At 40.6% G+C, this 10,500-nt stretch overlaps 1 long non-coding RNA gene across 1 annotated transcript; it reads right to left on the bottom strand.

Moving 5' to 3' along the window:
- Nucleotides 1-2,257: 2,257 nt before the first annotated feature.
- On the bottom strand, nt 2,258-6,069 carry LOC133527245 (uncharacterized). Its single transcript, XR_009800847.1, has 3 exons — nt 5,595-6,069; nt 3,513-5,185; nt 2,258-3,038 (listed from the first exon to the last, which is right to left on the bottom strand). It is a non-coding gene; the product is annotated as an uncharacterized LOC133527245 (long non-coding RNA).
- Nucleotides 6,070-10,500: the final 4,431 nt, after the last annotated feature.

Raw genomic sequence — 10,500 nt, 5'->3', positions numbered from 1 at the left:
GATATCAAGGGACCGTGCGCGTTGGAGGGTCTGCCATCTTGTGGCCTGAATCGGAACCATAAACATGCACATGTACACGTCACCTGTTTTCTTGCGCATAGTAGGTTCTGCCATCTTGTGGGCTACATCGGAACAAAAACATCACATATACGCCTCGCGCCAAAAATCTGACGGCTCCTGTGCTGCCTCCTACAGTTCATGCACGCTCCCTATTAAATTAAATCGTTCGGCTTGGATATTTGAGCCTCTGGGCTATAAACGCGAAAATCTAAGTTCGTCAATAGGGAGTATTACTGCAAGGTTCTGCCGCCAGAGAGCAGCACTATCACATCACATACTAAGCCTTAAACATTTTTCTCTGTCACACTAATTACATCTTAGTGAGAGTAAAAGAGAAAGGTTACCGCAATTTCCGAATTTCGGTTTTCGCGGTAGGCCCCCTGTGCCTGTAAACATTTTCGACTTTGAACAAAAGTTAAAATCCGAACGTACAATGCTTGACACTGACAGTGGCACTGACAAACAAAACCAAACCAAGTGCCGGAAAAGCGCGGGAAACGTGAAACGCGGCGGTCTAGTTTTTTGTTTCTCGTACATTATTTTTATTGTAATATCAGGAAATCGGTAATTTGTATATAATTTTTCACATATTTTGTATATATTCTTTTATTTGTATATATAATTAGTGGATTTCTTCATAGTTGGTAAGTTTTTTCGTGTAAATTTTCTATGGGGGACGACGATCCTCCTGATCCTGGAGGTGGAAACCTCCAGGTTGGATGTAATGTGACCGTTGATTCGGCAATGGATACTGACACTTCTGTGGGTAGCAGGAGTGAACTTAAAAGAAATAAAGTACAAAAAAGATGCAAAAATTGCAATAAAAAAAGAAGGAAAAATAATGGCGGGGAATATTCGTGCGATTGCCAGGAAAACATACAAAACTCCCAAGCTCTTTCGAGTTCTAGCACGCAGCCTACCATAATCCCCTCTGACAATTTAAATATAAATATAAACAATAGCGCTATTAGCACCAAGGTTGGTAGGAACTTATTTTCAAATTCAGATGTTGCACCCTTTATGGTTCACGTCCAACTCAAACAGACTGACGCAAGCTCATCTCTGCACCCGGTATCTTTTGGGAAATTCCTCGTCAAAAAGGCCTTCAGAAACATTATTAACGGAAGTGTTAAGCGCATTGGCAGAACTCGCATAGCAATGTCATTCTCAAATTATTTAGATGCAAATTTATTTGTAACTGACCCATGTCTCGAGTTAGAGAATCTTACTGCATACATACCGTCTTTTTCTGTGACCCGTATGGGTTTGGTTCGCGGCATTCCTGCACAGTGGTCGGATGAAGAAATTTTGTCAAACATTTCCGTGCCCATTGGGTGCGGAAATGTTCTTAAAGTGCGGCGCTTAAACCATAGAGTTACGGTTAATGGTTCTGTTTCGTGGCAACCCTCTGAAACAGTTGTTTTAACTTTTGATGGCCAAGTCTTACCAAAACGGGTATTTTCGTGCTACAACTCACTGACTGTTGAATTGTATATTTTCCCCACAATTCAGTGTTATAATTGCACTAAATTCGGACACACCAAAACTAATTGCAGATCAAAACCAAAGTGTTTTAAGTGTGGTCAAATGCACTCCGGTCATACCTGTTCAGTGGAGAAAGAAGATGCCATTTGCTGCTTATGCAATGGTTTTCATTTCGCCACGAACAGGGCTTGCCCGGAGCATAAGAGACAGAAGGATATTAAAATAACTATGGCCAATAATTGTATTTCCTACGGTGAAGCTGTCAAACTACATCCTGCAGTTTCTAAATCATTCGCCGATGTCCTTCTGACACAACCACAACCACAGTTACAGTCCCAGCCAAATTTACATCACAGAGTCCATAATTCAGCCCCGAGCACAACCATGCAGTCCCATAGTTACAAAAAAACAACTTTTTTGAAGCCACGTCCAGTAAGAAAGACCATGACAGGGTATGATGTAGCAGCTCATAATGCACTAGTTAATGAGTATACCATTCCATCTCCTCCAAATGGCTGTGCACTACAGCAAGATTCTCGCAAAGAGAATACATCAGTAGCTGACGAAATTCAAGCCCTAATTAATCATTTATCTCAGCCCAATGTAAAACTACCGTCCCACGTTGCCCCCATGCTTGATGTACTTGTTACAACTATTAAAAATAATGGCCACAATTATTCAGTGGAATTGCAGAAGCATAATAAATAAAAAGCAAGATCTAATACATTTATTAAACAAATTTCAACCTTTTGTTTTTGCCCTCTCTGAGACATGGCTAAAGCCTGGAGCTCTTCTTAGAGCTACTGGATATTCATGCCTCAGAGAGGACCGTCCTGGCGGATGGGGCGGTGTAGCTCTACTCGTCAGGAATTCCATTTCATTTTCACCTTATAATCTTCCATCCCATAGCGATGATTTTTCAATTGTTGCTGCCATTGTAAATAACATCTGTATCATTTCTGTATATATACCTCATCCATCATCATCCATTTTTGATGAGCTTGAACAAATAATTTCTTCTCTCCCTAGGCCCGTGTTAATTTTAGGAGACTTTAACTCGCATCACCAGTTTTGGGGTAGTTCATCATCTAATTATAATGGAGATCGTCTCATACATATCTTAGACGAACACAACCTTTGTGTTTTAAACACTGGCTCTCCAACCCGCCGAACAGCGCCAACAGAGTCAATTAGCGCTATTGATTTATCTATTTGTTCGGTCGATCTTGCATCCTCTCTCTCTTGGCATACCTTAGATTCAACATATGGGAGTGATCACTACCCTATTATTATTACATTTCCATCTTCCATTCCTCCATCTCCAAAACCTAGCCCTAGGCTTAAGTATAATTTAAGTAATGTTGATTGGAAACTTTTCAAAAGCCGCGTAGAGGAGAAATTGTTGTGTTTGCCCACTATAGATGCTAGTAATGTAGTTAGCTGCTCAGTTGCCTTAGCCCAGACGATTACCGAAGCAGCTGATGAAATTTTCCCTGTAAAAAACAGTGTATCAGGTAAAATACCTTCTCCTCCTTGGTGGGATGATGATTGTTCTCAAGCAATCAGAAACCGCAAGGAGGCAGAGAGAAGTTATCGTCATTCGATGACAAATGAAAATTTCGAGATATATATACAAGTTGCTCGTGAGACAAAAAAATTACTGCGCAAAAAAAAGTTCGAAGGCTGGAGACGATTTTGTTCATCTCTTAGTCCTAACGTGAAACCATCCATAGTATGGAATAATATTAAAAGATTCAGACATGCTTTCAATGAGCCATCTAGACAGACACTTCCTCCTAACCTTGCTAATCAGTTCATGGACAAATTAGCACCAGCATCAGTCCCCGAAGAACATGTTTTCCACCCTGCTGCCTTTTCATTTGACTCTTCCTATTATACTGTATTTAATGGGCCTTTTAAAATAGAAGAGTTAAAAGGTATACTAAGTAGTTTAAGAGATACTTCACCTGGGGATGATGGAGTCCCATATTCCTTTTTAGCAAATGCTAGTGATGGTATTCTCTCTTATTATCTGAATATAATAAATTTTGTCATCCAATCTGGTACAGTCCCAGATTCTTGGAGATCTCAAATAGTTATTCCTATATTAAAACCCAACAAACAAGCAACAGATGTTTCTTCTTATCGTCCAATTGCCCTTTCTTCAGTATTTGTTAAAGTAGCAGAACATTTGATTAAAAACAGATTAGAATATTTTGTAGAAAAAAACCAATTACTTTCTCATAGTCAGTTTGGATTCCGAAAAGGTAGATCTACCTATGATAGTTTGGGTATATTAGTTGCAGAAATTAGATTAGCATTTTCTAGAAATGAGTCTGTAGTAGCTGCTTTTCTTGATATAAGTGCCGCTTATGATAATGTTTTAGTCTCAGTATTACAAGCAAAACTTCATAGATTAGCTGTACCAATAATGTTAAGCAATTTCATAATAAATCTTTTATCAGAAAGGTCCATTAGCCTTCTTATAGATGACAACAATAGGATTTCCCGTTTAGTTTGGAGAGGTCTTCCACAAGGTTCCGTATTAAGTCCATTGCTATATAATATCTACACATCCGATTTAGAGTCATCCTTAAATGGCACTGTCAGAATTTTGCAATATGCTGATGATTTATTATTATATTCACCAAACCTTTCTATTGAACAGGCCAGTAGATCCATTACTTGTTCTTTGGGTTTATTGAAGTTATGATTAGATTCAAATGGTCTGGAACTCTCAGTTCCTAAAAGTGTTGTAGTTTTGTTTACTAGAAAACTGTTTCCTCCTCCAATCAATGTGCAATTTAATAACTGCTCCATTCCCATTAAAGATAAAACCAAGTTCCTAGGTGTTATTTTAGATAATAAATTAACAGGTCTTCCACATTGTGATTACATAGTTTCTAAATGTGAAAAAAATATTAATATCCTTAGGTGTGTTTCAGGAGTTTGGTGGGGTTCGCATCCTCTTTGCATAAAATTAATGTATAATGCCTTGATAAGAAGTATTCTAGATTATGGAACATTTTTGTTAGAGCCAGGATTTGTAGCAGGCTTCCAAAAATTAGATCGTATTCAATCAAAAGCCCTGAGAATGATATGCGGTGCCATGAATTCAAGCCCTATCAATGCTATGCAAGTTGAGTGTGCTGAGCCTCCACTCCATTTACGACGCCAATATCTTTGTGATAGGTTTATTTTCCGCTGCTCCCAATTTTCTAATCATCAACTCTGGGTTATCTTGTCTAACCTCCTGCTTCAAATAACTACTTCTAACTACTGGAAGCACAAGAGTCCTCCATGTTTGATTAAAAGTTTTCAAAAACTTAAATCTATTTCAGCTCCCACTGTTAGCTCTTCAACACTTCCCATTTTCCAGTATGAATATGAATCTGTAATACTTGATCCTCCAGTTCTCCTTAATATCGGCATTTCTAAGAATGATGTTGAACAAAATCAACAATTCCTGGGATTCATTGGAACAGATGGCCTAGCTGCTGATCATATATACACAGATGCTTCTAAGATGTCTGACAATGGGTGTGTTGGCATTGGTGTACTTCACACCCAGTCTAATATTTACCAAAAAATAAAGTTGCCTCCAGAGTCCTCTGTGTACAGTGGCGAGTGCTTTGGAATTCTGAAAGCAATAGAATTCATCATTATAATGCATCTTAAAAAAACTATTATTTTCTCAGATTCTCTAAGTTCACTTCAGGCAATAGCTAAATTTCCTTTCAAATCTAAATCTAATAACCCAATTATTTATCAAATCCGTAGCCAACTGTTAAAATGTCGTCTTAAAGGGTATTCGGTTTCCATTGCCTGGATCCCTGGACACAGAGGGATTAAAGGCAATGAAAGGGTGGATGACTTGGCTCGAGATGCCATTAGTTCTGGGGACATGTTTCCGTTTAGGAATGTTGCTGAAGACCTGTTGGCACTGCCTAAATTATATCTAAGAATGGAATGGACAAAATTATGGGCATCTGGTGCGGGTGCCGCTGCGTTACATTATCGTAGCATACAAACAACAATTCCTGCCAAACCTTGGTTTGCTAAAATCTCTTTGCCAAAGCCTGCAACTAGTATGTTGATTCGTATGAGATTGGGCCATGTATGTACACCGGAACACCTGAAACTACAAAATCGTGTGGCCAGTTCTGCATGTATTTGTGGAACTGATCCCGCTGATCTTAATCATATCTTTTTTTCTGGTAATTGTAACCTATATGACCGTTCTATATTATTAAGACAGCTGTCAGATTTAAAAGTTCCGTTTCCCACATCTATTACAACACTCCTGTATATTAATGATTCATCTCCATATATATTTAAATCATTGTATTCTTTTATTTCACGTCACAACATTAAACTTTAAATTATTTGAATTATTAACCTTTTCCTGATCCTTTTCCAAAATTCCGTCCTACCCGTTTTAATGTAATCCTTAATTCCGTTTCCCCGTTTTACTCGTCTGGCTGAATGCGCCAGGAGCGCGAAGCCATTAAAAAAAAAAAAAAAAAAAAACCAAGTGCCGCCCGGTCAGCGTTGCCAGATGGTCACAAAAGTCACATTTTTCGTGACTTTTCGCCTTCTTGTGTGACATGTGCGTGACTTACGATTTTGAGGCAATTTTTGTGACTTTTTAAGCTAGCCGATTTTTGGATAAGTTTAGTTTTGCAATTCGTATTATTTAAGATCGCACCCAAGTTTACTAGCCCTTGAACCCGTGTCCAGACAAGACAATTTTTCGCCAATCTGATGAAATTGTCCGATCTAATCAGGGCTATAACCGCGAAAATCGAAGTTCGTTAATTGCAGCCATTTTTCTCTGTCACTCTAATTAAGTCTTAATGATTTTGGTTGTCGCGGCAGGCCCCAGGCCGTGCGGACGCAAATGCCAATTTGGCTGCCAAATTCAACCACCGATTATTACCGATAATATGGAGGTGTGGACGCAAGAATACAAATTGGTGACGCTAGTTTTTGAGCATTTTTGAAGTGAAAACTTCTTTAGCGGCGCTGTGCACTATTTGTGATGGGGAAAAAATGTTAAACTCGCGACAGGTCACGTGACCGACAGATTCGTGACCTGATCGAAAAACTGTTACAATGTCATTGAAGCCAGTAGACCGCTGGCGCAACTTAAGAGTCCTTATTCCTACAGACGAGCGTATTTTGTAAAATGCTTCCTTTTTCATTCAAGATTACGACGTAACTATTAGTATTTATTCAAAAACTGATAACGTACTGAAATAATCGTTTCCTAAACTAGGGGCTCCAACAGTTCAAATTTTCATTTTCTCTTTTAAACCTCTTTTTTAATGAGGTTTTTTGGGAGTCTTTTCCAAATTTTGCAGTGAGATGTGGCGTTTCGGTTCTCAATTTTGCTATAAACAAGAATCATTTGGTACATGAATGACTACAATTTGATTCAACATATCTCGTACGAGGGGCTGGAATGATTAACAATCGAAGATTCATTTGAAAAAACTGATAAAATACCTTCCGAGTTTTCTTCATTTTTTTTGGCGAAAACAGGGTTTTATTATATTTTATTTCCGCAAATTGTACGCATATTTTGCTTTAAAAATAATATTATAGCAAACTGTAACTTTATGTTAACCTATAAAAAAAAATCGTAACTATGGGACCTACATTGCCGTAAATTTATATTTTTTTAAAACACGTATAAATCACGCAGCAGCGACGCCCCGCTCTCAGTCCGCGCGGAGCGCGCTTAGAGGACGGACCTGTGCTCGATTGTCAGGCATTCGTTGCGATCGTAATCAGCTACGGAGTTCCGAGAAGTGCTATATACCGCGATTAGAAAATCTTAATAAAAGTTCATTTTTTACAGTATGCCTAACAGACTCGCTTATTGATGGATTTTCAGTGTTACTTTTTTTTTAATACTAAGTCGGTGGCAAACAAGCATACGGCCCGCATATGTACGCCTGCAACTCCAGAGGAGTTACATGCGGGTTGCCGACCCTAACCCCCTCCCGCCCCTCGTTGAGCTCTGGCAACCTTACTCACCGGCAGGAACACAACACTATGAGTAAGGTCTAGTGTTATTTGGCTGCGATTTTCTGAAAAACGCATTTTCACTTGAAATTACGTTAGGGTTTGCATTATTATTTTTGACCCGGATGAAGTCCAAGTTCTCATGATGGAGTCAGGAGTTGGTCACCAGAACTCCTAATCTACTAATTATAATCCCATCGTGTTTGGGCTCAAAAGATTTGCCCTGACGAACACCATCGATCTAGATGAGGTCCAGGGTCTCATGATGGAGTCAGGAGTTGGTCACTAGAACTCCTAATCTACTCATTATAATTCCATCGTGTTTGGGCTCAACAGAGTTGCCCTGATGAGCACCTTCAATCTAGATGAGGTCCAGGGTCTCATGATGGAGTCAGGAGCTGGTCACCAGAACTCCTAATCTACTCATCATAACTCCATCGTGTTTGGGTTCAATAGAGTTGCCCTGACGAGCACCATCAATCTAGATGAGGTCCAGGGTCTCATGATGGAGTCAGGAGCTGGTCACCAGAACTCCTAATCTACTCATCATAACTCCATCGTGTTTGGGCTCAATAGATTTGCCCTGATGAACACCATCGATCTAGATGAGGCCCAGGGTCTCATGATGGAGTCAGGAGCTGGTCACCAGAACTCCTAATCTACTCATCATAACTCCATCGTGTTTGGGTTCAATAGAGTTGCCCTGACGAGCACCATCAATCTAGATGAGGTCCAGGGTCTCATGATGGAGTCAGGAGCTGGTCACCAGAACTCCTAATCTACTCATCATAACTCCATCGTGCTTGGGCTCAAAAGATTTGCCCTGACGAACACCATCGATCTAGATGAGGTCCAGGGTCTCATGACGGAGTCAGGAGTTGGTCACCAGAACTCCCCAGAACTCCTAATCTACTCATTATAATTCCATCGTATTCGAGCTCAATAGATTTGCCCTGACGAGTACCATCGATCTAAATGAAGTCCAGGGTCTCATGATGGAGTCAGGAGTTGGTCACCAGAACTCCTAATCTACTCATTATAATTCCATCGTGTTTGGGCTCAAAAGATTTGCCCTGACGAGTACCATCGATCTAGATGAAGTCCAGGGTCTCATGATGGAGTCAGGAGTTGGTCACCATAATTCCTACTCTACTCATCATAACTCCATCGTGTTTGGGCTCAATAGATTTGCCCTCACGAGCACCATCAATCTAGATGATGTTCAGGGTCTCATGATGGAGTAAGGAGTTGGTCACTAGAACTCCTAATCTACTCATTATAATTCCATCGTGTTCGGGCTCAATAGATTTGCCCTGACGAGCATCATCAATCTAGATAAAGTCCAGGGTCTCATGATGGAGTCAGGAGTTGGTCACTAGAACTCCTAATCTACTCATTATAATTCCAACGTGTTTGGGCTCAAAAGATTTGCCCTGATGAGCACCATCGATCTAGATGAGGTCCAGGGTCTCATGATGGAGTCAGGAGTTGGTCACCAGAACTCCTAATCTACTCATCATAACTCCATCGTGTTTGGGCTCAAAAGATTTGCCTAGACGAGCACCATCGATCTAGATGAGGTCCAGGGTCTCATGATGGAGTCAGGAGTTGGTCACCAGAACTCCTAATCTACTCATCATAACTCCATCGTGTATGGGCTCAATAGAGTTGCCCTGACGAGCACCATCAATCTAGATCAGGTCCAGGGTCTCATGATGGACTCAGGAGTTGATCACCAGAACTCCTAGTCTATTCATCATAACTCCATCGTGTTTGGGCTCAAAAGATTTGCCCTGACGAGTACCATCGATCTAGATTAAGTCGAGGGTCTCATGATGGACTCAGTAGTTGGTCACCAGAACTCCTAATCTATTCATCATAATGGTAATTTGATGGTGCTTGTCGGAGTAAATCTATTGAGCCCAAACACGATGGAGTTATGATAAATAAATTACGAGTTCTGGTGACCAACTCCTGACTCCATCATGAGACCCTGGACTTCATCTAGATCGATGGTACTCGTCAGGGCAAATCTTTTGAGCCCAAACACGATGGAATTATAATGAGTAGATTAGGAGTTCTAGTGACCAACTCCTGACTCCATCATGAGACCCTGAACATCATCTAGATTGATGGTGCTCGTGAGGGCAAATCTATTGAGCCCAAACACGATGGAGTTATGATGAGTAGAGTAGGAATTATGGTGACCAACTCCTGACTCCATCATGAGACCCTGGACTTCATCTAGATCGATGGTACTCGTCAGGGCAAATCTTTTGAGCCCAAACACGATGGAATTATAATGAGTAGATTAGGAGTTCTGGTGACCAACTCCTGACTCCATCATGAGACCCTGGACTTCATTTAGATCGATGGTACTCGTCAGGGCAAATCTATTGAGCTCGAATACGATGGAATTATAATGAGTAGATTAGGAGTTCTGGGGAGTTCTGGTGACCAACTCCTGACTCCGTCATGAGACCCTGGACCTCATCTAGATCGATGGTGTTCGTCAGGGCAAATCTTTTGAGCCCAAGCACGATGGAATTATAATGAGTAGATTAGGAGTTCTGGTGACCAACTCCTGACTCCATCATAAGAACCTGGATGGACTTCATTCGGGTCAAAAATAATAATACAAACCCTAACGTGATTTCAAATAACACTGAAACTCTATAGCACTAATGTGCGCAAACGATTGGCATCTTGACTACGCAGCATGGGTGCGTAGCCACCATGCCAATCGATACGACAACGAAACACTATCTGTCTCTCTCTCGTACTAATATGCACAAACGATTGGCATCTTGGCTGGGCAGCATGGGTGCGTAGCCAACATGCCAAACGTTTACGATACGACAAGGAAACACTATCTGTCTCTCTATCGCACTAATATGCGCAATCGATTGGCTTCTTGGCTAGGTA

The sequence above is a fragment of the Cydia pomonella genome, chromosome 17 (genome assembly GCF_033807575.1).
Source record: "Cydia pomonella isolate Wapato2018A chromosome 17, ilCydPomo1, whole genome shotgun sequence".
NCBI lineage: Eukaryota > Metazoa > Arthropoda > Insecta > Lepidoptera > Tortricidae > Cydia > Cydia pomonella.
This window is presented reverse-complemented; position numbering and strand designations above follow the sequence as displayed.